This window comes from Triturus cristatus, chromosome 12 (assembly GCF_964204655.1).
Source record: "Triturus cristatus chromosome 12, aTriCri1.1, whole genome shotgun sequence".
NCBI classification, from domain to species: Eukaryota; Metazoa; Chordata; class Amphibia; order Caudata; family Salamandridae; genus Triturus; species Triturus cristatus.
The window spans coordinates 302,865,768-302,892,264 of NC_140595.1; the positions used below are offsets into that span (position 1 = coordinate 302,865,768).

A 26,497-nucleotide genomic window follows, 5' to 3' on the forward strand; every position below is an offset into this window, starting at 1 on the left:
TTGAGAACTATGAGAGACGAGGGGCGCTCAGTGGCATCAGCAAGGCGACGAATTGCAGCCATTTCCTTTTTCGCGAAAGCTAGGGAAAAGGGGTATCCCACTGGCACTTTTATAGTGCGGAAAGCTTTGAGAGCGTGGCAACGCCTACAGGGGGGGCAGCCGGACGTAAAAAGACCCATAGAAATACAGACATCTGCCATATTGATGGATGCTGTGCACCAAGTGTGTACTTCAGCTGGGGAAGCACTTTTGTTTCAAGCTCCTTTTTGTTTAGCGTTCTATGGCGCTTTCAGGATAGGGGAGTTGGTAGCAAAAAATAAAATGAATTGGCAGGGGGGGCTTCAGTTGGGGCGCGTGCAGATTCAGGGGGACTCCTTTATTGATATCAATACCCAGGTCCAAAACTGATCAGGAAGGCAGAGGTGAAGAGGGTAGTCTTGCGTAGGGCTAAAGGAAACACTTGCTTCCCCATCGCCAGGTTGGAGACATTCCTGGCATAACGTCCTAGGGGCGCGGGTGGCCATTACTTGTGCACGCAGACGGGACCCCGCTCACTATTTTCCAGTTTAAGGGGGTCATGGGCCTAGTCATGCAGAAAGCCGGTTTAGATCCAGGCCGTTTTGGGACCCACTCCTTTAGGATAGGGGCCGCCACCGAAGCGGTGGCCAGGGGATTTACTGGGAGTGAGGTGCAAAGGATTGGTAGGTGGTCCTCGAATTGTTATAAATGCTATGTGCGCCTACACATGCTCTAGGGGTGTCAAAGATAATGCATTGACGGTTGGTTTTCTTTCATCCTGTCACGCAGGGGGAAGCCTGCATCAGTCCACCATCCACCAAAGGCTGTGACATCCTGTCAGGCAGGAGGACAACAGTCAATAATTCATCGACGCACAGCGCACGTTACAGACCAGGTTCACGCCTGGGAATAGGCAGAACAGGTTGTGTGGATAATCGGCCATTCTTATGTAAGGAGGTTGCAAAAGTTCTTTTTTACAGGTACCTATGAGGTCAGGGCACGGCAGGCAGGTGCAAAAATCTCTTTTTACGGGTAGGTTGGTCTGCATTTTAGTCAATTCAGGGACCTGGTGACGCGCGCTGGTCAAAAATCAGGGCCCCCTGCGGTTTGTATATTGCATTTAGGGGGTAACAACCTGGGGCGGAGGGGCGTAATAGAGACCCTGCTTACTGAAGTAGGGTGGTTGGCAAAGAGATGCCCCGAGGCAATGATAGTGTGGTCACACATGATTCCTAGACTCGAGTGGAGAGGGGGTGAGTCTGTGTGGGCCTTGAATCCTTCGGTTAAGAGGATTAACAACAAGATGGAGAAGTTATTCAGGACCCCGAAGCTTAGATCAATAAGACACTGGTGCATCCGAGGGGAGCAGTTCTTTCTGCAGGATGGTGTTTATCTCTCAAGTCGAGGTAATCAGGTATTCATGGAGAATATACTGGCGCGGTTAGAGGGCGCAAGGCATAACCTTCTACTAGGCAGAGGGGGAGGCCAGATAGTCTGGCAACTATACTGGCCTGTGACTGTGAGGTCATGATTGGTGAGCATAGTTTTAGGTCCTTAGCGGGCATCAACATTGTCAAATGGGGACGCCTGAGGGGGAGACAGAGGGTCTCTCATGGAACTCCAGGGCCAGTTACGGCCGGTAGACTGGAGGGGTGCTGGGGGAAGGAAAGTCTTGCTTCCAGTAGGCTGGTTGGCCAATCCCCGCACACACATGCGCTCCAGGGCGCAAGGATGCATGACTGCAGCACCCCTTTCATGGAGTTAACGTTGAGGGCGTAGGGGGGGCCCGGGGAGGTATCCATCCGGTAAGCTGGGCCCCCTGCGCAAGGTCACTTCGGTAGGAGGTTGGGACCTAGCTTGATCGGGATCTGGGGCCGCCAGTCATTGACCTTGCCGTAGACTTTAACAGGGATACGCAGAAAGAGAATATCTTCATCGCTTAGCTTACGATAAGAGTGGCTACGTACTAGAAGCATGTTAAGATTAGCCAATTAACATCTTGTACCTATCAATGTATTGGACTTTCTGCGTATTGTACATAATGTAAATAATAATAATTTCAATGTTTGATTATTTTATGTAATAAAACACGGCCGGGTTGTTACGACCCCTAATCCAAACAGTTATGGTGTTTGCATTGTTTGCCTTGGGGTGGAAAGGGGGGCGGTGAGCCCCACGGGAGCCGGGAGGGTCCCCACCCCAAGGATCTTTGGTTGGATAAGGGGAGGGAGATTTAGGCAGTGCCAGACCATATTGTAAGGCGGGCACGGAGTCGGGCATGCTGCCAGTATGGCAGTCGCGCCGGGCCCCCGCACCCGGGGGAGGTGGGGCGCGCCGCGCCCAAGAGTGACGTGGCGCCCTGACCTCCCCCGAGCCCCGCACGTGATTGGCTGTGCATGCATGGACCGGAAGCAATTACAAGTGCTTCCAGTTCATGCTTCTCGCCGACGTCAGGCAAGCCGGTCAAAACCGGCTTGCCCGACGCAGCACGTTATATGGCTGGGGAGCAGAGCCGGATGGTCTCTCTTTTCACCACTCCCCAGCCTGCAGATCACAAGACGGGTCAAGGCCTCAGTCGGAGGCCTCAATGATTCTTTTTCCCCACCCACCATCCCCTAAGGCAGATATATTGTGTGATCAGTATGTTTTTCTATTTTCAGGAGGAGTAATGTAATTGAGTCTACTTGACTGATGTGTTGTCGTAATGTTGGAATAAAAGTGTTTTCTTTTCTTAACTAAATTGTTTTAATTTTCAGGAAAGTTATTTTGTATGTGTTTCCCTTGGTCAGGAGCTAAGGTCCTGATTGGTGAGCATAGTTTTTGGTCCTTAGTGGGCATCACCATTGTCAATTAGGGACGCCCGAGGGGGAGACAGAGGGTCTCTCATGGAACTCCAGGGGCAGTTACTGCCCATATAATTATTGCCCTGCCTCTTGTTTCTGATCCAGAATCGCCAATGCCAACCGGGGAGAGCGAGACCTTCCTGGGACTGTGGTTAGATAATTGGTACTGCAACCCTCCGGCTGCGAAACCTGGCATCTCTCTCTTAATGCCGCTGCCTACAACAAGTACAGATCATCGGACACTGTAAGAACTTTCTGATTTCCTTCTGCTCCGTCAGGGAACCTGTAGGAAACCCCTTACCCATCACTGGTATGCGAAAAGGACACCCAATCCTGGGCATAACCCCCTGCACTAATAAACGGTTTTCACTCAAGAATTATTTAGACTCATAACAATTTTCCAAATGAAGTGCTAGATTTCCTTTCCCCTCTGGATCCAGCAGAAGCAGGAATCCTGCCTTCAGCCTTTCAACAACCCCATGTTGGTTGCCAGCAGCCAGATAGTACACTCATTGCGTCACCGGCTGTCATTTGCCACTCGGGGGGCAGCCGACTGCTTCACTGCCATGAGCAGTCTGTGTGCAGCATCCCTGGTCGACTGCTGTCACTGCAGGAGTCTCGAGTCATATAATCACGCTCAGACTCCAAGATGGCACCTTCTGCACTAAGTGCTCCATCTGGCTGGGTCTTTTTTTGTTGCAGATTTATATAGCGCAAACTCGACCCAAAGGTTTTGGAGCGCTTTACATGACCACCAGTTACCGTACACAAGGACACAATCATTTTTTGGTAGGCACGGAGAGATTAAATGATTTGTCCAGAATCACAGGATGTTGAGCCGACACCGAGGCTCGAACCCGGTTCCCCAGCTCCAAAGTCAGCAGCTCTGGCCATTAGTCTTGCACTAACCGCTCTGAGAGAGGGCAGTTAACAATGGGTTAACACTCGGGTGTGGCCTATGATGGCTACATCTGCCTTCTGCTCCAACATTCCAACGTTTCTTTTAAAACAGTTTATTCTCATTTGGGACCATGTTCTAATGGTATTAGTGTCCTCCTCCCTCGCGCTATACCATTAATAAAAAAGTCTCCCATAGCAAAGTCTCACTTGTTGCCTTTTCATTTTATAGTGCCAAGAGACCTTGGGGTGTATGTGCAAGAAACAGTTAACATAGCATGCCTTCGCCTACAACTTGGGGCTATAACTTGGGGGGGCTTTAATGACCAATCACTAGGCTATAATGTTGTTATTGTCAATGGGGGTCTCACATAATATACAATCATCATGCAATAAATCATTTTAATAGTGACAGAAGTGTATTAAATTATGGTTAATCTGGGGACCTACAATCTATTTTATTGTCATACCATGTGAGTGCACTTGATCTCGAAAGAAATAAAATCTTCAAATGTAAATAAAAATGAAATATTATCTTTCATTGGAGTAGTGGGGTTTGTGTAAGTGTCTTAATCATAATGATTCACATTAATGGACACAGACGTACTGGTGGTGGTAATGACGCCAAGAAATTGCATGTATGCTAAAAGGTTGATAACTACAAGAAAAGGGTGTGTTTGTTTTCCCTTATTATCCCCACATCCTGTTTGGCTATTTCTTCAGGGTTGTTGTACAGTTCGTTAAACACAAATGGGGCTGCTTCTAGTAAGGTGACCTACAGGTGCTTAGAAGTGAGTAGTCAATGTGGACATCTCACAAAAAGTGAAGGACTGGCCTCACACCCCACCTGGTGTCATGCTTCATCATTGGCCGTCCTCTAAAAACTTGGTTTGATAGAGGGCGGGCATACACCTGACGACGGGGATGCACTTCTAAACTAAGTGGGGGCCTGTGAGTGGTGAAAGTGATTGATTTAAAAACCATTACAGTTGTTAAAAAAACTAATTTTAATAAACTATGCAACTGTATGGAATTAAAAGTGCACAGTGACCTGGGGAATTAATTATCCCCTCACCACGATACGTATGGTCAACATGTTTCTGCCTTGTGTCCCCTCAGGGTACGCGGCATTCATCAACATCAGGTGTATGCCCGCCCTCTATCAAACCAAGTTTTTAGAGGGCGAGGACGACCAATGATGAAGTATGACACCAGGTTGTGTGTGAGGCCAGTCCTTCACTTTTTGTGAGATGTCCACATTGACTACTCACTTCTAAGCACCTGTAGGTCACCTTACTAGGAGCAGTCCCATTTGTGTTTAACATTATGTGTTGGAGGCTGGCTAGCTCCTAGCGCCCTGTGCCTCTAGTTCCCTCCCCCGGCTAGTGTGGTTTACTTGGTGTACAGTTCACCTCGTCCCAACCTTTCAAGGTATACTCTTGATATACTTAAGCCATGGTATACTAAGCGCGTGATCAAGGGACATACACTCTTTTAAAATCGTCTGGCTCAATGTTAATTCCTTGCTCAACCAAGTTTTTATCCAGAAAGTTAGGGGACGGAGTGCCAGAATATCGCTGTACAACCATATTGGATAAGCCACGAGGAACACCCACAAGACACTTCAAGAAGTTGTTCTCCGTTACCTGGAGAACGTCTGTAGTGACGTGCCCCCGTATTTCGCTTCCATAGGAAGCTGTCGCTACACTCTTGACTTGGTAAATCTTCATCAGTGCTGCATTAGGTCTGTTTCCCATCTTAGAAGCAAAGTTCAAGATGGCCGCATTCACTCGCACCAGATCCCCCTTCTTTCTTTGTTTGAGTGGGCCCCATTTCACCTGGGCATCCAATATGACCCCCAGGTATGAGAAGACGCCTGTGCGGGGTACCTTAGCCAAACCTACCCTGAACTGGAAAGATTTTTTTGGGGCGTATCCCCACTTGCATGACAAAGGATTTCAAGTCGTTGACAGATAAATCTCGATCCGAAATAAAAGCGGAAAAGGCATCAAATAGGGTTTGTAACCCCCTGGCAGTCCTGGATATAAGGACTGCATCGTCCGCATAGAGTACTACAGGTAGACCATGTGGTGCCTACACGCGGATAATCAACCCCTGTTGATAAAAGGGCTTTATCTAAATCATTAATATAAAAATTATATTTTCGATTTGTACAAAAGCAGTGACAAACAAAGTGAAAAAGAATCCTGTTTGTCTAGACTTGGGGCCACTTGGCCAGTCAAATGAATAAAAGCGCCTCGTGTCACACAAGAGCAGGGGGGCTGGCAGGCGAGTGCCTGTGTTTCTTCTGTGAATCCAACGGTGGATTGATGTTCTCGCTGCGTGTGAAAAACGTCAATAATTCACTTGTGCCAGTCAAGAAGCGCTCGGGTGCTCTCCCCGAGCGAATCGATCGTCTGTATAGGACCGCCCACAGCTACGGGATGATGGATAGCGATGCAACCCCAGCAGCAGGCGCTCAAGATGGCGCCGGTCACAGCTGGAGAATTCACTAGCCTTTCAAGCTCTCTGTTAGTGTCATAGCGTAAGGATGTCACGGGCCATAGTTCAAGCACGGAAAATTACCCCTTTAACTGCTAATGGGGTAGTAAAATGTAGAAATTATCAGCGTTCAATGGGCCGCTCAAGGCTCCGGATCCTTCCTGGTAAAAATTAAATTCTTTACTGCACACAGCAAGCAAGAGCTGCAACCAGGCCTGCCTTTTCTCCAGTACGTTTCGGGAGCTTTTAAGGCGAGTAAAAATGTTTTTAAAAAAAATACCTAACCACCAAACGGTTTTGCTCCTGTGTTACCTAAAAAGCCATTCATTGGCACTTTGCCCAGTTCTAAATCGATGCTAACCGTGGATGTGGCTTAACGGCCAGAGCTGCGGACGTAGGCACTGGGGAACCAGATTCGAGTCTCGGCGTGAGCTCGACATCCTGTGATTCTGGGCAAATCACGTAATCTCCCCCTACAAATCAAAATGGACGTGTCCTTGTGGCATGTAAACGGTGCTCATGAGGAGCGCACCAATACCTTCGGGTCGAGTTGGCGCTTTATAAAATTGTTTTTAAAAAATGTACGCAACTGCAAAACGGAGTTAGGGATGTAAACATGTACTGGCGCCACCATGTGGTCAAATTTAAAGCAAAAATATACGGCTTACTTTCTAAATAAAATATAGAGTTGTTTGTGCGTGTCGATTTTATTTATTCAAACGTAAACATTACAAATTAGACTTTAAGGATTCCTAATATTGTTTTAAAAAACTACGTGCGCTTGTAAGTGTATATAATAGCCAATATGAGAAAACACACTATTGGCACACGCAGTACATGTTTACTAGAGAGTATTTCAGTCGATTGGCTGCTGCCTCAGACGGGGAGAGGCATGCGATTGTGGCAAAGCGTCAGCCATGTCCGCGCGCAGTATACATTCCTTAGCTTTCCCAGAAACAATTCTTTCTACTTCAGTTATTTTGCTAAGCAGCCAATGTCTGGCTTGCAAGTGTTGGCCAGAAGTGTCTGCTGACACCCCGCCCTGCCCCCCAGAACTGGTTTTGCTAGTAAACCGTGAAATACTAGAAGCAGAACCAGGGCCGGCCCTAAATCGACCCCAGGACAGCGTCCTGGGCACTAAGAAAGTGTGGAGTTTGTTCTTTGGGCGGGAGTCGTTGCGATGTGAGGGCAGGAGGTGTGAGGGGCAGGGGGTTGAGCACTATGCTGAGCCACATTAAGGGCTAATTACATGGGGGTATATTAACAAGGAACAGGGAAAATTAACCCTAAGGGCACTTAGCGTTAATTTTTTTTTAACGTCCGCTATCGCTGGATAATATCGCCTGGTTATCGCGTTATTAACAACGCTAACCGCCTAGGCAATAAAAAATCCAGCGATAGCGGCATTTTGGGAGGTTATTGCTGGTAATGCAGCGATAAAACTACAAGGATAGGGATATCCTTGTTGATAGCCCATGGTGGATTTAGCCATGTAATCCACCTCCCATTGGATTACATGGCTAAGTCTGAAAATTAGCAGACGTAAAAAAGCAGCGTTAACTGTGGTTAGCGCTGCTTTTTTTCATCTCTAACAGGTTTAGCGTGAAGCTTGATAATAGGAGAAATATTATTTTGCTTTGGAACGCCCACTTTGCATCTCATTAGAAATGCAAAGGGAAGCGTAGTGAAAAAGGGTGCTAACATGCGATTTTGCATGTTAGCACCCTGTTGTTGATAGGGAATGTTTTTATCTCCGCTTCTTTGGCTTTTAAAGCCAAAAAAGCGGAGATAAAGCCCTTGTTAATATGCCCCAAAGTCTTTAACAGACCCCATTGAGACCGAGTGGGACGGACGAGCTGCTGTTCGCGTGACATTAAGGCAGGCAGCTCCCTGCTGCGCCCTCCTTACTTCCCTACTTCTGACCAGGTGACTGTCACTCGCTTTCCATACCCAGGTGATGCTTGGCACAGTATGATCTCCCTGCATCTCATGGACATTTTTTGTTTTCAGAAAATAAAAATCTTTGCATTAAGTACGGCAGCCGCCCGGCAAAAGTAAGTGTCTTCAGAGGAGTGACTGCAGCGTCGGTTCCACTGAAGAAAGCGCTGTCTGCCTTGTGGGGATGTCTGAATAAGGTGAGCGTCCCTCTGCTTTAAAACAGCCCCTGTGAGCTCATCCTGAAGGATAAATAACATCTTCAGATACAATACCGTCCACTCCTCAGCTGTGCTCCTGAGGTCACCATGTCATGCTTCCACGCATGGCCTGTGGCCTCTGTGCTCAGCCTGTGTTGTGGATATGAAGACAGAAAAGGCAGGTATAGTCCCTCCAAGCAGCGGTGCAGCCAGTGTGGCAGGGCCCTAGTGCAAGGGAGGACCTGCTTTTTGGATTGCAAAAATACATCAATACGCAGGGTTCAGGGAGCCCATCAGGCCTCTGGACCCCGGTGCCACTGCACCTGTTCACCAATGGAAGGTACGCCCCTGCCTCAGTAGGCTTTTATGTGCAGAAGTAACGAGCCACCAGGATGTGACAGTCGCCACAGAATCAGTCACCCACATACAAACACGTCCTTGCTGGATTGTTGCCTAGGGATACATTCCAATCTAAAGGATGCTGGAGGGTAGATTATTTTGCATAATGCACAATTTATCCAAAGTCATCCAAAAATATAACACTCTATGAGGGACCTCGCTGTCAAAGATTGCTGACCGCACTTGTTTTTATCTTACTAGACGGGAACTATTGTTCGCGCATGAGGCTCAATTCTGCTGATAGGCTGTCCCACTAAAATATTAAAATGTAATCTTAGCTCCCATTTTTAATGTATTTTATTCTCACCTGACTGGAATATTCGTGCAGTAAGTGGGCCTAGCTCTCTCTTCCCATGCTTCTGGCATTATGTTCTAATTCCTTGCCTGAGTCCCGCCTGGCGGCTTCGACGGGATCACCTGCTTTACTGCGCCAGAATGTTAACCAAAAAGTGGCCATTCTGGCTCGGTGACGTATGTTTTTTTGCAGACGTGAAAACGGCACACAATCTCGGGTATTTCTTTGCGACGGTAAGCGTCAGGAATAATATAATAACAGCCTAAATGAATATAGAAACATCGATTGACGTCGTGGGCATCTGACGGAAACCTGTTTTACGCGAAGGCTCCCTGGAGCTTGCAACGCGCCATACCACGCACATTGAAATAAATCAAAACGTCCAAACACGTGACGCATTCTAATTCCACTGCTGATATTTGTTTTTGTTTTTGCAGACGTTAGTCACAGGATGATCCGGGTTTACAGGTCAATCCGGTAGTTTGTCTCTTGTCTTGTTTGGGATCCTCCCCTCTTGTTTACGTCAGTTGATTAAGTCTCCTGACCATTACCTCAGTTAAGCAAACGCCACACAGGGCGGCTGCTTGAGCACCTATGCAGGCGTCGACATTGGTATTTATTAGCGTCTCTCAAGTGTAATAAAGTGTTAAATGTAACCTCATTAATCGGGACACCCTCCGCGCTGCAGCCCCCTCCCCTCCAACCATGTAAACAAGCACTGGCACCTCAGACGCAAACAGTTCACACCCTCCCTCCACAGCTGCGAGAGGGCTTCTTGGCGGGCTGATCGACGCTTACAACAAACGTATTTATAGAGCGGAGGTATGCATGACATCTGAGGGGTAGGTAAATCCAGCTATAATCAGCGAGCGCAAATACACCCAGGCGTGTTAACATCCCTGCCATGGATGTACTGCCGGTTTGCATCCGATTTACATCTGTGTGAATCTAGGCACACAGTATCTTTGCCTGTCTGTGTTAAAAGGGCGCTATAGGGTAATAACAAGCACACAGTTTTAAGCAAGCAGAACCTGGTGGTACCAGCCCATGAAAAACCAGGAGGGGGTGAAAGTTGCCTTAATATCTTGTATAAATACGGGGGGGGGGGTATGGGGTGAAACACTCCCCAATAGTTTCCCAGTCTAGTCGTGGCCTGCCAATGACAGCCAGATCAGCCAAGAAAATATGTGCCAAGTAAGTCATGCGGCAAACTTCATGTACATATAATATGATAAAGTCACTTAAAATTAAACAAAATTGTATTGCTTTAACACATAAAAGCGTTTTACCTTGGTACTTCAGATTATATCTGCATTGAGAGGCATTTATGAATGTGATACTTTCAAAACATGAATTTAGAAATATTCAGGGTCAGCCTAGCCTATAGAGCAAGCAGGCAGTCAGGGGCGTAGTTTCAGGGGACCCCCGCCCCTTGTATTATTTCCTATTCGGGTCTTGGCCTGACAATCACTATCGGGCCAGCCAACAGAAGATATGCCAACTAGACCATGCAACAAACATGCACAAATATAATAAAGTTGCTTCAAATTTGAAAACCGTGTATTTCTTTAACATGAAGCGTTTCACCTTTGTACTTCAGATTATATCTCTGCATTGTGGGACATTTATCAAAGTGATATTTTTAAAACATGAATTTCGAAAAATTGAGGCTTGGACTGTGCTATAGGACATTCAGGCAGTGCCCGATGGGGTGGTCTGACTGGTTACTGAGTGGGCCGTTTTTTTGGGCTGGTTGTGGGCCAGTTTATGGCCTGCTTGACCAGATTTTACTGTCGATTCCCCCGATATTAAAACAAGCATTGCCTGAAGGAAGCTTACCATTCACTCTTCCATACCTTGCAAAACACATATACAGCGTCTATTTCCACAATTTAAAAATTTCCCAAATATTCAAACAAGAACCACATTTTTAGCATTCTAAATCACTAATGGGGGCTACTTTTATTTTGGTACTCGGGTCTATATTCTGTCCCAGTTCAACCCTGGCAATATTCATGCCTCCCCCCATCCTTACCATTGATCCACTTGCTAAATCTGAGCTAAGTCACACGTCATGAGTGACCAAAATGTGGCCTAGGTTCTTATTCTAAATGGAGCAACATTATAGTTGTTTCAATTAAATACAAGATTTTTGTACAGCACACTTCCTAAGCACAAGAATTTGAAAGTACTCTAGAAGTGATAATGAAGAAAAAGGAGGCAGAGTGAAATAATATATTGGCCTAGGATCACACAATTTGTTCAAGCATGGAAGCTGAGATTGATTCTAGAATTTCAGTTTTTTTCCCACTGTGCAATTCAGCTACTAGATTGGAATCTCTTTCTCTTGACAGTTTTACATCAAAGGTTACTGCTTTGTTGGTAATTCTTGGCACATGAGCTTTAAACATGGGGGAAGACTGATGTCACATGAATCATTTCTTTTTGGGATCAAGGGCTCAAGGGGACCTCAAGATGAGCCAGGCATCTGGCTTGAGCTGTCAATGGCTTACTAACCTAACTCTGGGTCTAGGATGCGAGTGTGGCCTACAAAGATACAAGTAATGCGCAGGCAGGTCAGAAGGCAGTGATCCAGGGCCGTAGCCATTTGGGGGGGGGGGGGGGTGTATTTGAGGGCCAGGCCAACCCACAAGAATCTTTGGCTCTTCAAACGACTGACGCACCTGGCACAGTATAGAGGTGAATGAGCAATAAAATGCAGTTACATTTATTTATTTTCTTGTTACATTTGCTGTCTGTTCCAAGACAGGTTAAATAAATGTCACTGTCTTCTGACAAATTGATGCTCATTCTTTTATGCTGGAGATTTTTGTTTTTTCTTCCTTTGACTGCAAAGTGAGAGGGTTTTCTAACGTGAACTATGTGACAATCTCTCTGTGGTACATACAGGCCCACGGGAAATAGGCAGCAGTGAAAGCCTAAATTATGCAGCAATATTAACTATAATATGTGGCAACAAAACACAAACTATTCAGTTGAATCTGGCACATTTTTTAATAGTATCACTTAATTATTCAGTCAAGTCAAGTCAAATAAGCTTTAATTCGGTTTGTATAAATACAACCATATAAGCTGAACAAAGTAATATACAATAAAAATATCATGACGCATAATCCAACAAAACCAAGGACAGATAGTTATTCCTATACCAGCCCTAACACTTGCACTGAACGGTGAGACATAGATAAAAAATACATCCATATATATACATGTTTAAAAATAGATAAAATCAATTATATATCATTATAGCATAAGTAAAAATGCTCGAGAAGCATTAGTTTCCAACGAAATTAGTAATTCATGATTAATGATTCTACCTCGCAATAACAAGGTGCTTATGCATAAGTTGTAGTAGGCCTAAACATTGTAATATTGAGTCATTAAAACGGATTTTGTCAATAGTTATCACCATATAAGTGAAGGAGACCCTTGACACGATAAAGTGACATGCATCTACCTAGTAATAGTAAAATTACTAATACATAAACAGTTATAAGCTATATAAAGCGCAATTTCGCATCCATAAAACATTTGTTTCCTCCACAATAAATGGCAACATCTTGTGCTGATGGAGTAAACTAAGTATATGTGCGAAAATAGATTGCTGTCATAAAGTGACTTGTGCATAGCAAGATAGGATCATCTCATATTAATAAAGTGACTTAGGCATATATGTAAAATAGATTACTATCATAAAGTGACTTATGCATAACTATAACATCGTAGCAAGGTACAGTTGACATTAATCCAATAATTATAGATTTCCTAGCAGCTCTGCATTTCACAATGTATAGTGCTACATGGAAGCAAATGTCCAAGCTCTGGAGGGAACAGAGTAGATTCATGGCATCTGCAGTTAAACGGATGTTATATTTTAAAAGGATCGGTTTCAAATAAAATTTCCTCAAAAATGTATAAAATTTACAAAATAACAAAAAATGGCAACAACTTTGTTTGGAAATATTGTCACACGGGCATTCTGCACTAGAACCTACCCCAATCACAGGGAAGGATACGAGATGGTGTGCGATGCCCAACCTTAAACGTACGAGAACAAATCGGTGCGATTTCCTGGTCACTTCCACCAAATATGACTGAAGGCCTTTTTTAAGATTAAGCTGCCTATAAAATACAGAGGTCTTTTGGGTCTGAATCAACTTGTTCCTTTCTTCTGTTTTGTAAAGAAGGAATGTGTCTTTAATTTCCTTCTTAGAAAGTAATATTACATAGTCTGAATCTTTAGAGATCTTGATTCCGAATAAGGTATTATACCAGAAGATAATGTAATTCAGCCACTGAATACGGGAATGAAGGTCCAGCTTAAGACAGTCCTTGATTACAGACTGTGTAAACTCAGTTTCCTTTTTGTTCCATATTGAACGCCATAATAGTAAAGGGCGTAAGGCAGCCAAATCTGATAAATAGTTAAGGCCAGTTTCTTGGTGTATTAAATCAGATGAGGCTGCAACTGGGACACATAACAGACGTTTAAGGAAGATATTTTCGTTTAATTGCAATTGGGCCATAGAAGAATGGCCCCATAGACCAGCTCCATATAGGGCCGAAGAAACACATCTTGCGTTATATATGGTTACCATATCTTTTATACTGTGGTCCCCTATTTTTGAGGCAAAACGGAAGATACCATTAGAGTTTCTAGTCATTTTGTGGCCAATATTTCCTTGCTCATTAGTCCATTTACCATTAGCATCAAAACTGTTGCCTAAATAACAGAAGGTCTCAACTGCTTGAATCTTCGAGCCTTCTAGAAAAAAGGACCGTGATGATTTGGATTTTTTCCCACATATCATGGTAAATGTCTTTAATTTATTGATCAACAATTTCCTGTCATTAATAAAATCAATAAAAACATCAATTAAACGTTGTAAACCCAGAGGGGTGCGTGAAATTAGGACGGCATCGTCCGCATACAACAATACAGACACAACAGTATTATCTATTTTAGGGGCATCAGCAGGGGTTTTATTTAAAACCTCGGCGATTTGATTTATAAAAAGGGAAAATAAAAGGGGAGCCAATACACACCCCTGTCTGATACCTCTTCGCACTGTGAAAAAAGGGGTTCGCTCTCCCATGGGTCCATAGCGTACACTGCATGAAAGTTTCTCATATATCCTGGCTAGAAAAAACACAATCTCCTTTGGGGCCCCTAGTTCAAGTAATACTGACCAAAGGAGCGAATGGTCCACTAGGTCGAACGCGCTACTCAAATCAGCGAAACATAAAAACAGATTTCCCCCTTTTACCACTGTGTATTTATTAATAAGTAATTCCAGATTAACGCATTGTTCTATGGTCCCAATGCCCTTCCTAAAACCATATTGAACTGGGGTCAATATATTGGATTCTTCGGCCCATATTTCCAATCTTTTCTAATTATTCAGTCATTTTTAGGTCTCGCTGAGTCAGCGCGCATGCGCTGCTCAGAGAGACTTTAGTAAGTGAGGGCTTCAAAAAATGCTACAGCCGGCTACAACTTGCAGTGCATGTGCACGGGCGCGCGCAAGCTGTGGTCGGCGGTAGCATTTTTTCCCCCAGCTTTTTAGCCAGCTTGCTAGAACGCGCAACAAGCACGCGCGCTTGCGTGCGCATCCCTTGCGTGTTTTAGCGCGTCATCGCGATTACTTTCGCTTTCACAGAGATCGTGATCGCGATGACATTCGTGGCCAATGCTTGTTGTTTTTTGCACCTTTGCTGCAACTTAATCTCCTCGTGTCGCTCCCTCGCTGCTCCTACAACACTGCTTTTGTATGTTATTTTTGTTTTGCAGCATTATAAAGCGTAAACTCGGCCCAAAGGAATCAGAGTGCTTTACATGACCACCAGCTGCTGTACAAGCAGACACATTTGATTTTCAGGCACGGGAGATTAAATTATTTGCGGATAATCACAGGATGCTTGTTTATCTTCCATTGTGGTTTGCTTGTGTCGTTCCCAGCATTGACTAAACTTAGTTTCTTTTTTACTGCGCAGAAAGCCCCTTGTTGACCGACTCACAAGCTTTAAAATGCTGTTGAATGTTGTTTCATGGCCAAAAGTGTTTTTTTAACCTAACTCCTGACACGTTGCACTTGACTGGTGGTTTTGTATTCTTTGTGTTTGTTTGTAGAGCATTGCCACCCACCCTGCTTGGTTTTCACTGCAGCATGTGTTGGGACACTTAAGATGCAAACAGCCCTCTATTTTGCAGCATGCCTGAGGAATTGCTTCCCTTCCCTGTCACTAAACCGTAATGTGTATGTTCCCTTATTCTGTACCAAGTTTCATGTCGTGAAAATGTGGTGAAAGGGGTCTGGCTCAATCCACTGCGAGGGTTCTCTACAGGGGCTGGAATCCTCTTCCTCTTGGAGAAATTCATGGATGAAGATCACTCCTGGTTTACTCGATTCCACAATGGTACTGGCAACATATTCATAGGCCTTGAGACACATGCCCCCCAGATGGTTGTCTTTTTCCAGCTGTACCAGGGTAATAGAATAAAAAGACATCTGTGCAGCACTGAAACAATTGCTTATCAGCCTATATGTAATTCAATTTCTTTCTTGCACCTTTCCTCATATCTTTCGTCCCATTCCCAGAGGCTGGTATACCTTTACAAGGGACTGTAGAAAAAAGTAGGGGAGATGAGACTAAACTCTAACCCAACCTAGGTTTCTCGCTCGCAGCTGCATGTTCAAAACCCACTGGAATATGTAGTTTGACTCGTTGAATCTTTAGGCTGTTTGAAGCTATTGTAAAGTGAAGGTCCGTTCCTATAGTTTAAGATTATCTGTCAGCATGAAGAGTCTGTCTAGGACTGCATATTAGTCCTCCATGGTCAAGTGGTCATATGCGAATATCATGAGATTGGGCTCGATATCCAGAATCTTTCCACAATATATAATGTGTGTTTAGGTTGCCCCTCGTCGAATCCTATCTTAAAGCAGCATAAAATATATGCCATTATGTAGTTTGGAAGGGATCTGCAGTAAACATGCTGTGGGATGGATTTTCAATGATTGCTTCAGTCCTCATGTTAATTGCCACTCTATAGTGCTTGGTGGAAATATGCAATGATGCCCAAATGGTAGCCTTTCAGGTTTTATCTGTGATATCTCCAGTGGAGGCTGATTTGTGTATGATGGATATGACATTAATGTCTCGGGCACCAGTTTTCTTAGCAGAATGGTAACGTAATGCTGTGCATCTCACAGCTTGTCTAAACTGACTTTTCTATAGCAATCTCACTGCAATAGTGGCCAATAGCAACAAGATGCTTGCAGGATTTTCTCCGAGGGCTTTTGCTAATGCAAGTGGAAGATCCTACAGACATGTTATTTGCATGGCACAATTCCACAACTAACAATTCCAATACAACCCACATAATTCCACCACATACATTCACTCCAATTCATAAGACATAGGTAAGAGACATTTACAATGCCAATAGCTCTAACTCTTTCTTTTTTTAACACCCAAACACACGTCTGGTGTCTGGAGCTTAGCTCCTACCTATTAATTCTTTTTTATCACCAAATAGACAAAGCTATCTACACAGTTCCACACCACACACTTCAACGCCACACATTTCCAATCCAAACCACATAATTCGACACCAAACCACATAATACAACTGAACAACACAATTACACAACACACCGCATACATCCAATACACACAGTTCTACATAATGCCAAAAAATTCAACAGCATACTGCATAATTAAACTCCACTACATACCACTCCACAACACAAAATACCATTCAGCACAACTACACTCCATAACGCACAATCCCACTCCACATAATTACAGTACACTCAATACAACATATTACTAGCCACATAATTCCACAGTATACCATGCCACATAATTCAACTATACAAATCCACTCCACACCAAACAATTCCATGCCACACAATTACACAACTAATTAATCCACATATTCCACTTTACACCACAAACATACACTCCATGACACATAGGTAAAAGACATTGCCATATACAATGCTAATAGCTCTACCTCAAACAAATGCGAGACCGGTTGCATTTCCAATGCTTGTTAACGTTAGCACTGTGTGGGCAAAGATATCGCTTTATTAATACCAGTTCCACATACAAATACCACTCGCGGTAAGTACAGGGCTGTAGCCACGGGGGCGGGGGGGGCCATTGAGGGCCGGGCCAGCCCATAAGATTCTTTGCTTTTCTGACAACCGAGGCACCTGGCACAGTATAGAGGTTAGGGAGTTCAGAAGGTGAATGAGCAAGAAAAATGTATTTACATTTTGGGGTTTTTCTTGTTACATTTGCTGCTTGTTCCAAGACAGGTTAATTGCTGTCATTTTTCACTTTTTAGCACTGTCTGGGCAAAGGTTTGACAGTATTAGTACCAGTTCCACATTCAAATACCACTCGCTGAAAGTAACTGAAAAGTGACTGTTCAACCTTTGCTAAGGACCTTCCTCTGCACGTGTTGCAGCATTTGTAGTAACTTTTGATCTGAGATAGAAACAAAGTGTTTTTTGTTAAAATCTGCAAATTATGCAGCAGATGATGGATTTTGTGGCAAATTAGGTGAATTCATAATTATCCGGAGAAGACCGCATCAGCAGAATCGCATACCTACGCAGCCACAGAATCGCATGATTCCAGTGGCCTTGTGCACAGGAAGTTTGAAACAAATATTGCAGGGTGTCAATTTGTTTCTAATTCATAAAAAAATGAAATGCCTGCACATGAACTATACTAATATTTCAATATTTACCATCAGTTTCAAAAGTACTAATGAAGCACATTTTGCTTTGTAATTCTGAAGTAATGGAAACAAAGATTTTAATAGTCATAACAAATCTTGTTTATGCACAAGTGATAAATATTGAATTGTATTGCGCATTGTATAGCGCTTACTAACCATACATATGGCTCTGAAGCAGTTTACCTACATGGGCAGCAAGCAACACCAAATAGGGTGGTATGTGGTTAGAAGGGTATTGTCTTTGATTTGTGATCCAATATGGGAACTGTTTCCATGATGTGTGTGATGACCGCCGAAGTTTATTATCATGTTATGGAAGACAGCACATAGCATTGTGATGGATAATGAGGTGTGAGAAAGTCGCACAATTTGTGATTTTTCAGTATGCTGGTAGCTTTGAACAGCTCTGTGGGTCCCAATATAGTATTTCTTATGATTTTAGTATGCTTAGTTGGTTACTGCACTGGCTTGTCCATTCAGGAAGTTTGGGGCAGATTTGTGTACATTTCACGCACCACAGCAAAACATCATGCTGTACTGTTCTGTATGAAAGACAGGTAGGACAAATACACCATTTTTACAAAGCTATGATGCATTTCTGCTTTCTCCTAACATTGGTGCACAGTGTAAGCCTAGCGTCAATGCAGGCACCCTTGCGTCATGGTGCAAGGGTGCCTGCATTTCAGGCAGGATTATTGTTGTGCAGGAAGGGACAACTTCCTGCACAAACACAATCCATAGAATCATATTCCTCTTTTTATGTCTGCTGCACAATTCAGCACACATAGAATGAGGAAGTAACAAGAAGAAATAAATACATTTCTCCTGTATTGGATCTTTCATAGATTCACATGCTTGAATCATTCTCCGTTATCAAAGTGGGAGTCCCATGGTACCATCACAAAACAGTACATAATATTTGTTAGAAAAACACTCCCACACTGGAAGGGTGGTGGTGGTCTTCCGGACACACGGTGGTAGCTTGGCTCGAGTGGTCAGGAATCAGGCTCCGTGCTAAGCATACGACATACCCATACAATAACCATGCGTGCATCCGTTCCAAAAACGACTCTACACCGTAAAAATTATGAAAATATCTTTCTTTATCTTCTTTTTCTCTTAGTTGCTGATTAGATAAATAATACACAATCACAATATACAAAGCTTTTTAAATAGTGCAGGTCAAATAAATACTGGCTTAATGATTCAATAAATAGGGGTGATCATAAATAATGAAGGCATAAATATAAGTGCAATACATACAGGCAATTAAATATTCTGAGGCAATAAATACTGTAAACCAATAAATATTGTGCATCAATAAATACTGTGGACCAATAAATACAGTGAAGCAATAAATAGGTTAAATACAATAAATACAGTGCCCCTAATAAATACTTAAAAGCTGACAGTGACACTCATAGAATCAGATCCCGTTTGAATTCCTAAGGGCTGATTTGGCCCAGGCACAGCTTGTGGGGATGTGGAAGGCTTGAGGGTGTCTACTCCCTGGCTTGGACAAGGCTGAGGCCTAAACTGAGGTAGATCAAGGGGGGAATACCAGAGACCTGGCTCTCTCCCTCCACACAACCCCTCTAGATTAGTCCCAGCTCACCCCTGGCACAGTCAGGTTGGTTCCAGCACCTCCCTAGCCCCTTAGAGCAGTCTCTCAGGTCTCCACAGGGCCTTAGGCGCCCTCTACTCCACTTACTGCCCTTTTTCTGATGCTCCGACACCGCTGGAGTCGTGTCGACGCCGTGAGGCGGTTCCGGTTCGATGTCGACGGCCTCGGCACAATGTCAGTTCCTGACGCCGCCGGTAGGCGGTTCCGGATCGATGTCGGCGGCCTCGGCTCGATCTCGACCTCCGATTCGATGGCGTCGGGCAGTCTTTACTCGATGTCGACTTCGGGCGGCTCCGGTCCGATGGCGACCTCGGATTCGATGACGTCGGCCGGCCTTGACTCGATGTCGACTTCCGGCGGCTCCGGAGTGCGATCCTCACTCCCGACCTCCGGTGCTCCTCTCCTTAGGTTTCCGGCGACTCCGGAGTGCGACCTCCACTCCCGACCTCCGGCACGATTCACCTCGGTCTCCGGCGACTCCGGAGGGCGGACTTCACTCCTCCGATGACGCCGCTCACTCGACCTCGGGTGACTTCCTCCTCGACCTCTGGTATTCCTCACGACCTCTGACGGCGCCCTCTCTCGACCTCTGGCGGCTCCGGGTACGACGTCCGCTTACCAGTCGGCGCCGCTTCTCCACCTCGGGCTCCCGGTCTCAGGCTACTCGACGTCGGACTCCAGGGAAACCAGTTTCCAGGTCAGGATCTTGCTGTTCTCTGTTTCTAAGGCCTGTTCCTGCTGTCCAGGTCCTTAGGATGGTTTTTCTGGCTTCTTCCCACACAGGGCTCCAGGCTGGGCTCAGTCAGTAGGGACTAGTATCAAGGGTGGGTTTATGGACCCCACTCCAGGCACAAGTTTCCACCCCTGCTGCTTCACTCCTTCCTCCTTCAAGTTTCTGCTGCTCACTCTTCACCAGTCAGGTGCCAACTGCCAGCTCCAACTGCCAACTCTCTCTCTTAGCTTCCCAACATTCTAAACCGCCTCCAACTGTCACAGGGTTCTGGAATGTTCTGGAAGGTGCTAGCAGGTTCCAGTGGATGCTGGTGATGTCACAGGTGGCCACCATTTTGTGCTCCAGGCCCTCAGACAGAAGTTTCAGGGGTAGGTAAAATGGCTCCCTGAATCTGCAGCAACACTAAAAAGTCTGGTGGTTCCCAAAAAGGAAAAATTGAAACAGGGTTTGAGGCAAAAGTGGGACAAAAGAAATAATGATGAGGAGGGACCACCCAAAGGGCTGACAGGTCTAACACGCGTCCCCCCCAGCTGAAAGTGGGGAGAGCTACCCAACCCCTTGGGAGTTCTCATCACTAAGGCGGAAATACCTTGAGAGACCGTCTGCATTGGCGTGGTCCACTCCAGGCCGATGTTCCACCTGAAAGTCCATTCCCTGTAGGGAAATAGACCACCTCAACAACTTGGGATTCTCCCCCTTCATTTGCATCAGCCAACGAAGGGGTCTGTGGTCGGTCTGAACCAGGAAGTGCGAGCCAAACAAGTATGGCCGCAACTTCTTCAGAGCCCATACCACTGCAAAGGCTTCACGCTCTATTGCACTCCACTTCTGTTCCCTGGGAAGTAGTCTCCGGGATAGGAAGACCACGGGTTGATCCAGACCCTCTTCGTTGAGTTGCGATAACACTGCCCCAATGCCATGTTCTGATGCATCTGTCTGGACAATGAACTCCTTGGAAAAGTCTGGGGCCCTTAAGACCGGGGCCTCGCACATGGCTTTCTTCAATCTCACAAAGGCTTGCTGACAAGCCTCCGTCCAGACTACCCGTCGAGGTTGTTTCTTGGACGTGAGCTCCGTGAGGGGGGCTACGATGGTACCGTACCCCTTCACGAAGCGGCGGTAGTATCCCGTGAGGCCCAAAAATGCTCGGACCTCAGTCTGTGTCTTGGGGGGTTCCCAGGCCATGATGGCCTCGATCTTCGCCTGGAGGGGTTGCACCGCTCCCCTACCCACCAAGTGCCCAAGGTACACTACCGACCCCTGCCCGATCTGGCACTTGCTGGCCTTGATCGTCAATCCAGCTTGTCTCAGGGCCTGGAGAACAGCTTGCAGGTGACGCAAGTGATCCTCCCAGCTGTTACTGAAGACGGCTATGTCATCCAGATAAGCAGCAGAGAAACTCTCCATTCCGGTGAGGATCTGGTTTACCAGGCGCTGAAACGTGGCAGGTGCGTTCTTGAGCCCAAAGGGCATCACACAGAACTGGTAGTGACCATTGGGCGTGGAGAAGGCTGACCTTTCCCTTGCTCCATCAGTCAAAGAGATCTGCCAGTACCCAGAAGTAAGGTCAAAGGTACTTAGATATTGGGCAGCTCCCAGCCGGTCAATCAATTCATCCGCCCTAGGGATCGGATGAGCATCAGTTTTGGTCACTGAATTCAGTCCCCGATAGTCCACACAGAACCTCAGTTCTGGTTGGGCACCCGGTGGTGCAGCTTTTGGTACTAACACCACCGGACTGGACCAGGGGCTGCTAGAAGGTTCGATCACTCCTAGCTCCAGCATCTTAGTGACTTCACTATGAATGCTGGCCTTCACCTTGTCTGACATCCGGTAGATCTTGGACTTCACAGGTGGGCTGTCTCCTGTGTCCACGTCATGGACGCACAGGTGAGTCCTACCCGGGACAAGGGAGAACAACGAGGAGTACTGCCCCAGGACCTGGCGACAGTCCTCCTGCTGTTCAGGAGTTAGAGATGGGGAGAGAATCGCTCCCTCCACCGACCCATCCTTCTCTTGAGACGCAAACAGATCAGGGAGAGGCTCGCTTTCCACGTCCTCTCCTCCGTCAGTCACCATCATCAAGATGACTTCGGGCCTCTCGTGGTGGGGTTTGAGGCGGTTGGCATGCAGCACCCGCAGGGGCTGACGAGGGGTCTTCAGGTCCACCAAGTAGGTAGCCTTACCCTTCTTCTCCAACACCTCAAAGGGTCCTGACCAGCGATCCTGGAGGGCACTAAGCTCTCCTGGTTCGATCACCCACACCTTCTGGCCAGGCTCCAACTCCACCGGGTGAGCATTGTGGTCATACCACGCCTTCATTACTGCTTGGCTGGCTTCCAAGTTGTCAGAAGCTTGCTTCCACAACTTAGCCATTTGGCCCCGGAAGGCCAGCATGTAGCTCACCACATCCTGGGGAAGTTTTCTGGGAGTTCTTTCCCATCCGTCTCTCACCAGGTTGAGAGGTCCACGTACAGGGTGCCCATACAGAAGCTCGAAGGGGCTGAAGCCCACTCTCTTCTGTGGCACTTCCCTGTAGGAAAAAAGTAAACAGGGTAGGAGGACGTCCCATTTCCTCCGCAGGCTTTCAGGCAGACTTCTGATCATGCCCTTCAAGGTTTTGTTAAACCTCTCCACCAGATCATTTGTCTGGGGGTGGTAAGGAGTGGTGAACCGGTATGTCACTCCACACTCCTTCCACATGGCCCGCATGTACGCTGACATGAAGTTGGTCCCCCTGTCGGACACAACTTCCTTGGGAAAACCCACTCGGGTAAAGATTCCCATCAGGGCCCTAGCCACAACAGGTGCTGTTATGGTCCTCAGAGGTATTGCCTCTGGGTACCGTGTGGCATGATCCACCAGAACCAGGATAAACCTGTGACCAGCTGTAGTCGGCGGATCTAATGGACCCACAATGTCGATGCCCACCCTTTCAAAGGGGGTGCTAACGACAGGAAGTGGTTCCAGGGGAGCTTTCAGCTTCACCCCTGTTTTCCCACTGGCTTGGCAAGACACACATGTCCGGCAGTAGGTATCGGACGACACTTTCATCTGAGGCCAATAAAAGTGTGGGACAAGACGGGCGAAGGTCTTGTCTTGCCCCAGGTGTCCTGCCAATGGTATCTCGTGAGCCAACTCCAGAAGGAAGGCTCGATAACGTTGAGGGACTACCAAGGCTCGTGACGATCCGTGTAGGGGTGCCTTGGGTTCACTGTAGAGGAGGCCATCCTCCCAGTAAACACTGTAGTTCCCTTCAACGTTCCCTGCTGCCTGGGCTTCGGCCTGTCGCCTCAGCCCCTCAAGGGTAGGGCACTCCCTCTGGCCCTGGCAGAATTCCTCCCTGGACGGGCCTCCCTCCACGTGCCACTCGGCCGGGATGGGTAGGTCCTCCAGTTTGGTAACGTCCCCCACCGCAGACTCCTGGTCCACCACCTCCGGTGGCCTATCCGTCCTACGGGGTGGGGACGCCGAGGCAGGCTCCTCCTGTCCTCGGTTCTTCCCTTGACTGGCAGCTGGCTGGGCCTTTGTTCCAGGCTCCAGCCGAAATGAACTCCCTCTTCGGGTAGTCGCGGACCTTGTGCTAACACAGGCCCAGTCAGGTGTACCCAGCATCTCAGTGTGAGTCCGGTATTCCACCTCCTTCCAAGCGTTGTGCTCCATGTCATTCCCCAGCAGACAATCGACTGGCACGGCAGGGCTTACGGCAACTCGAAGTGAACCTGCAACCCCCCCCCCATTCAAAGGGAACCTCGGCCACTGGATAGTGGCCTGTTCTGCCGTCAGCCATCGCGGCTGGGTGGAGTACATCGGGAATTACCTGCTCTGGAGACACCAGTTGGCTACGCACCATAGTCATACTGGCTCCTGTGTCTCTCAGAGCCTCCCCTCTTTGGCCGTTGATGGTGACCCACTGCCCATACTTTGCGGTATTTGCGGGCACCTGGATCTTAGGAACCATCTCCCGTTCTCCCAGGGACACTAAAGTGACACCCGCCCACTCCCTTCCCTTAGTTAAGGGCATCTCCTCCCCGAGCACTACACTAGCTACTCCGGGGGTCTTTCCTCCAGTGGGAGGGGGTGGTCGTTTCAAGCACTTCGGATCTCCTTTATAGTGTCCAACGCCACCGCACTCATAGCAATGGACAACCCTTGGCTGCTGACTCTGGCCAGGATTAGGGTTTCTGGGTGGGTTAGCCCTAGGGGTGAATCCTGTTCCCTTCCCTTGGAAGTTACTTTGGGGGCCTTTGGAGAACTCCTTTTTCTTTTCCCCTCCCTCTTTCTTCTGGGGGGCGCCCTGTCCGGCCTTTTGAGTATCCCCTCCAGTCCCCCTTGTGGACACCCGGGTACTAGCCCAAATGTCCGCCTCCTCAGCAAGCTTCCGGGGACTGGTCAGCTTGCTATCCACCAGGTGTTGCCGCAGTTCAGGGAAACATTTCTCGAGCAGGTGTTCCTTCAGTACTAGGTCAAACAACCCCTCGTAGTTCCTCACTTCACTGCCCTGAATCCAACCCTCAAGTGCCTTCTTTGCATAGTCCAGGAAGTCCACCCAATTCTGTGTGCCCAGTTTGTGACTACCCCTGAACTTCTGTCTGTACTCTTCGGGTGTTAGTCCAAACTTCCTTATGAGCGCCAGTTTCATGGTGGGGTAGTGGGTCTGCTCATCCTCTTCGAGGGCCAATAAAGCATCCCTACCAGCTGGAGGCATGTACTTGTACAATCCCCCTCCCCAGTACTTCTCTGGAACCCCATGGGCCCTCAACGAGACCTCATAGGCCGCTAGCCACTTGGCGATGTCGTCACCCGCCCCATAGCTAGCTACTATGTCCTTTGGCAGGTAGGGTTTAGGTTCCCTGGTGATCTCTTGGGTTTGGCTGCCACCATTAGGAACAGGTTGTGCCCCGATTCTCAGGATCTGAAGATCTATTTCTTTCAGTCGTAATTCATGGGCCATCCTCTGCTCCTCCTTCTCCTTCTCCAGCCTTGCTAAGTCCCATGTGAGCTGTCTTTTCTCCCTCCGGTCTGTTAACTCCACTTCAGACAAGCCACCGCTAGAGGCACTGCTGCCCTTCCTGGAAATGGTTCTGGGCCCCGCTGACAGGTTCCCCACCTCAGGTTGGTACATCTCAGCCCCCTCGGGGTCAGGCTCTCTATCCCTGTCCTCCTCCTCAGCCTTGCTTTCTCGGCGTGCCTCCCCCCAAGCCCTTAAGCTGGTTTGGAGTGCACCCTTCTTTGCTCCTGGGGGACAATACACCCCCTCCCGCTGGCAAAACTCCCTGAGTTGGGCCACAGTGTACGTTTCTAAATTCTCCAGTACAAACTCCATCTTTCCCACTCAGGTCAGAGGACAGTTATTTGCAGTAACAATGCAGGGGGGTACCTTTAATAATACCTCCTCCCACCACCAGAGTAAATTTGGAAAAAACAAAAACCCACAATTAGGAAGGCCGCTTTGAGAAAACTCCCGGTGTAGGCCTATGGACTACCCACAGTTATTGTTGAGTATACGTAGGCACAGCTCTATCCCACCACTGAACACCAAGTATGTTAGAAAAACACTCCCACACTGGAAGGGTGGTGGTGGTCTTCCGGACACACGGTGGTAGCTTGGCTCGAGTGGTCAGGAATCAGGCTCCGTGCTAAGCATACGACATACCCATACAATAACCATGCGTGCATCCGTTCCAAAAACGACTCTACACCGTAAAAATTATGAAAATATCTTTCTTTATCTTCTTTTTCTCTTAGTTGCTGATTAGATAAATAATACACAATCACAATATACAAAGCTTTTTAAATAGTGCAGGTCAAATAAATACTGGCTTAATGATTCAATAAATAGGGGTGATCATAAATAATGAAGGCATAAATATAAGTGCAATACATACAGGCAATTAAATATTCTGAGGCAATAAATACTGTAAACCAATAAATATTGTGCATCAATAAATACTGTGGACCAATAAATACAGTGAAGCAATAAATAGGTTAAATACAATAAATACAGTGCCCCTAATAAATACTTAAAAGCTGACAGTGACACTCATAGAATCAGATCCCGTTTGAATTCCTAAGGGCTGATTTGGCCCAGGCACAGCTTGTGGGGATGTGGAAGGCTTGAGGGTGTCTACTCCCTGGCTTGGACAAGGCTGAGGCCTAAACTGAGGTAGATCAAGGGGGGAATACCAGAGACCTGGCTCTCTCCCTCCACACAACCCCTCTAGATTAGTCCCAGCTCACCCCTGGCACAGTCAGGTTGGTTCCAGCACCTCCCT

General features: G+C 46.8%; 1 protein-coding gene and 1 long non-coding RNA gene across 4 annotated transcripts in view; one reads left to right on the forward strand and one right to left on the reverse strand.

Annotated features, from left to right (window-relative positions):
• The window catches only part of LOC146775931 (uncharacterized), a 70,857-nt gene extending 61,708 nt beyond the window's left edge, over window positions 1-9,149 (reverse strand). Inside the window, exon 1 of the long non-coding RNA XR_014972011.1 lies at window positions 9,102-9,149. This is a non-coding gene — a long non-coding RNA (uncharacterized LOC146775931). The remainder of the gene's footprint in view (window positions 1-9,101) is intronic.
• The window catches only part of LOC146775930 (receptor-interacting serine/threonine-protein kinase 2-like), a 765,942-nt gene that overhangs the window by 694,502 nt on the left and 44,943 nt on the right, over window positions 1-26,497 (forward strand). The window lies entirely within an intron of this gene.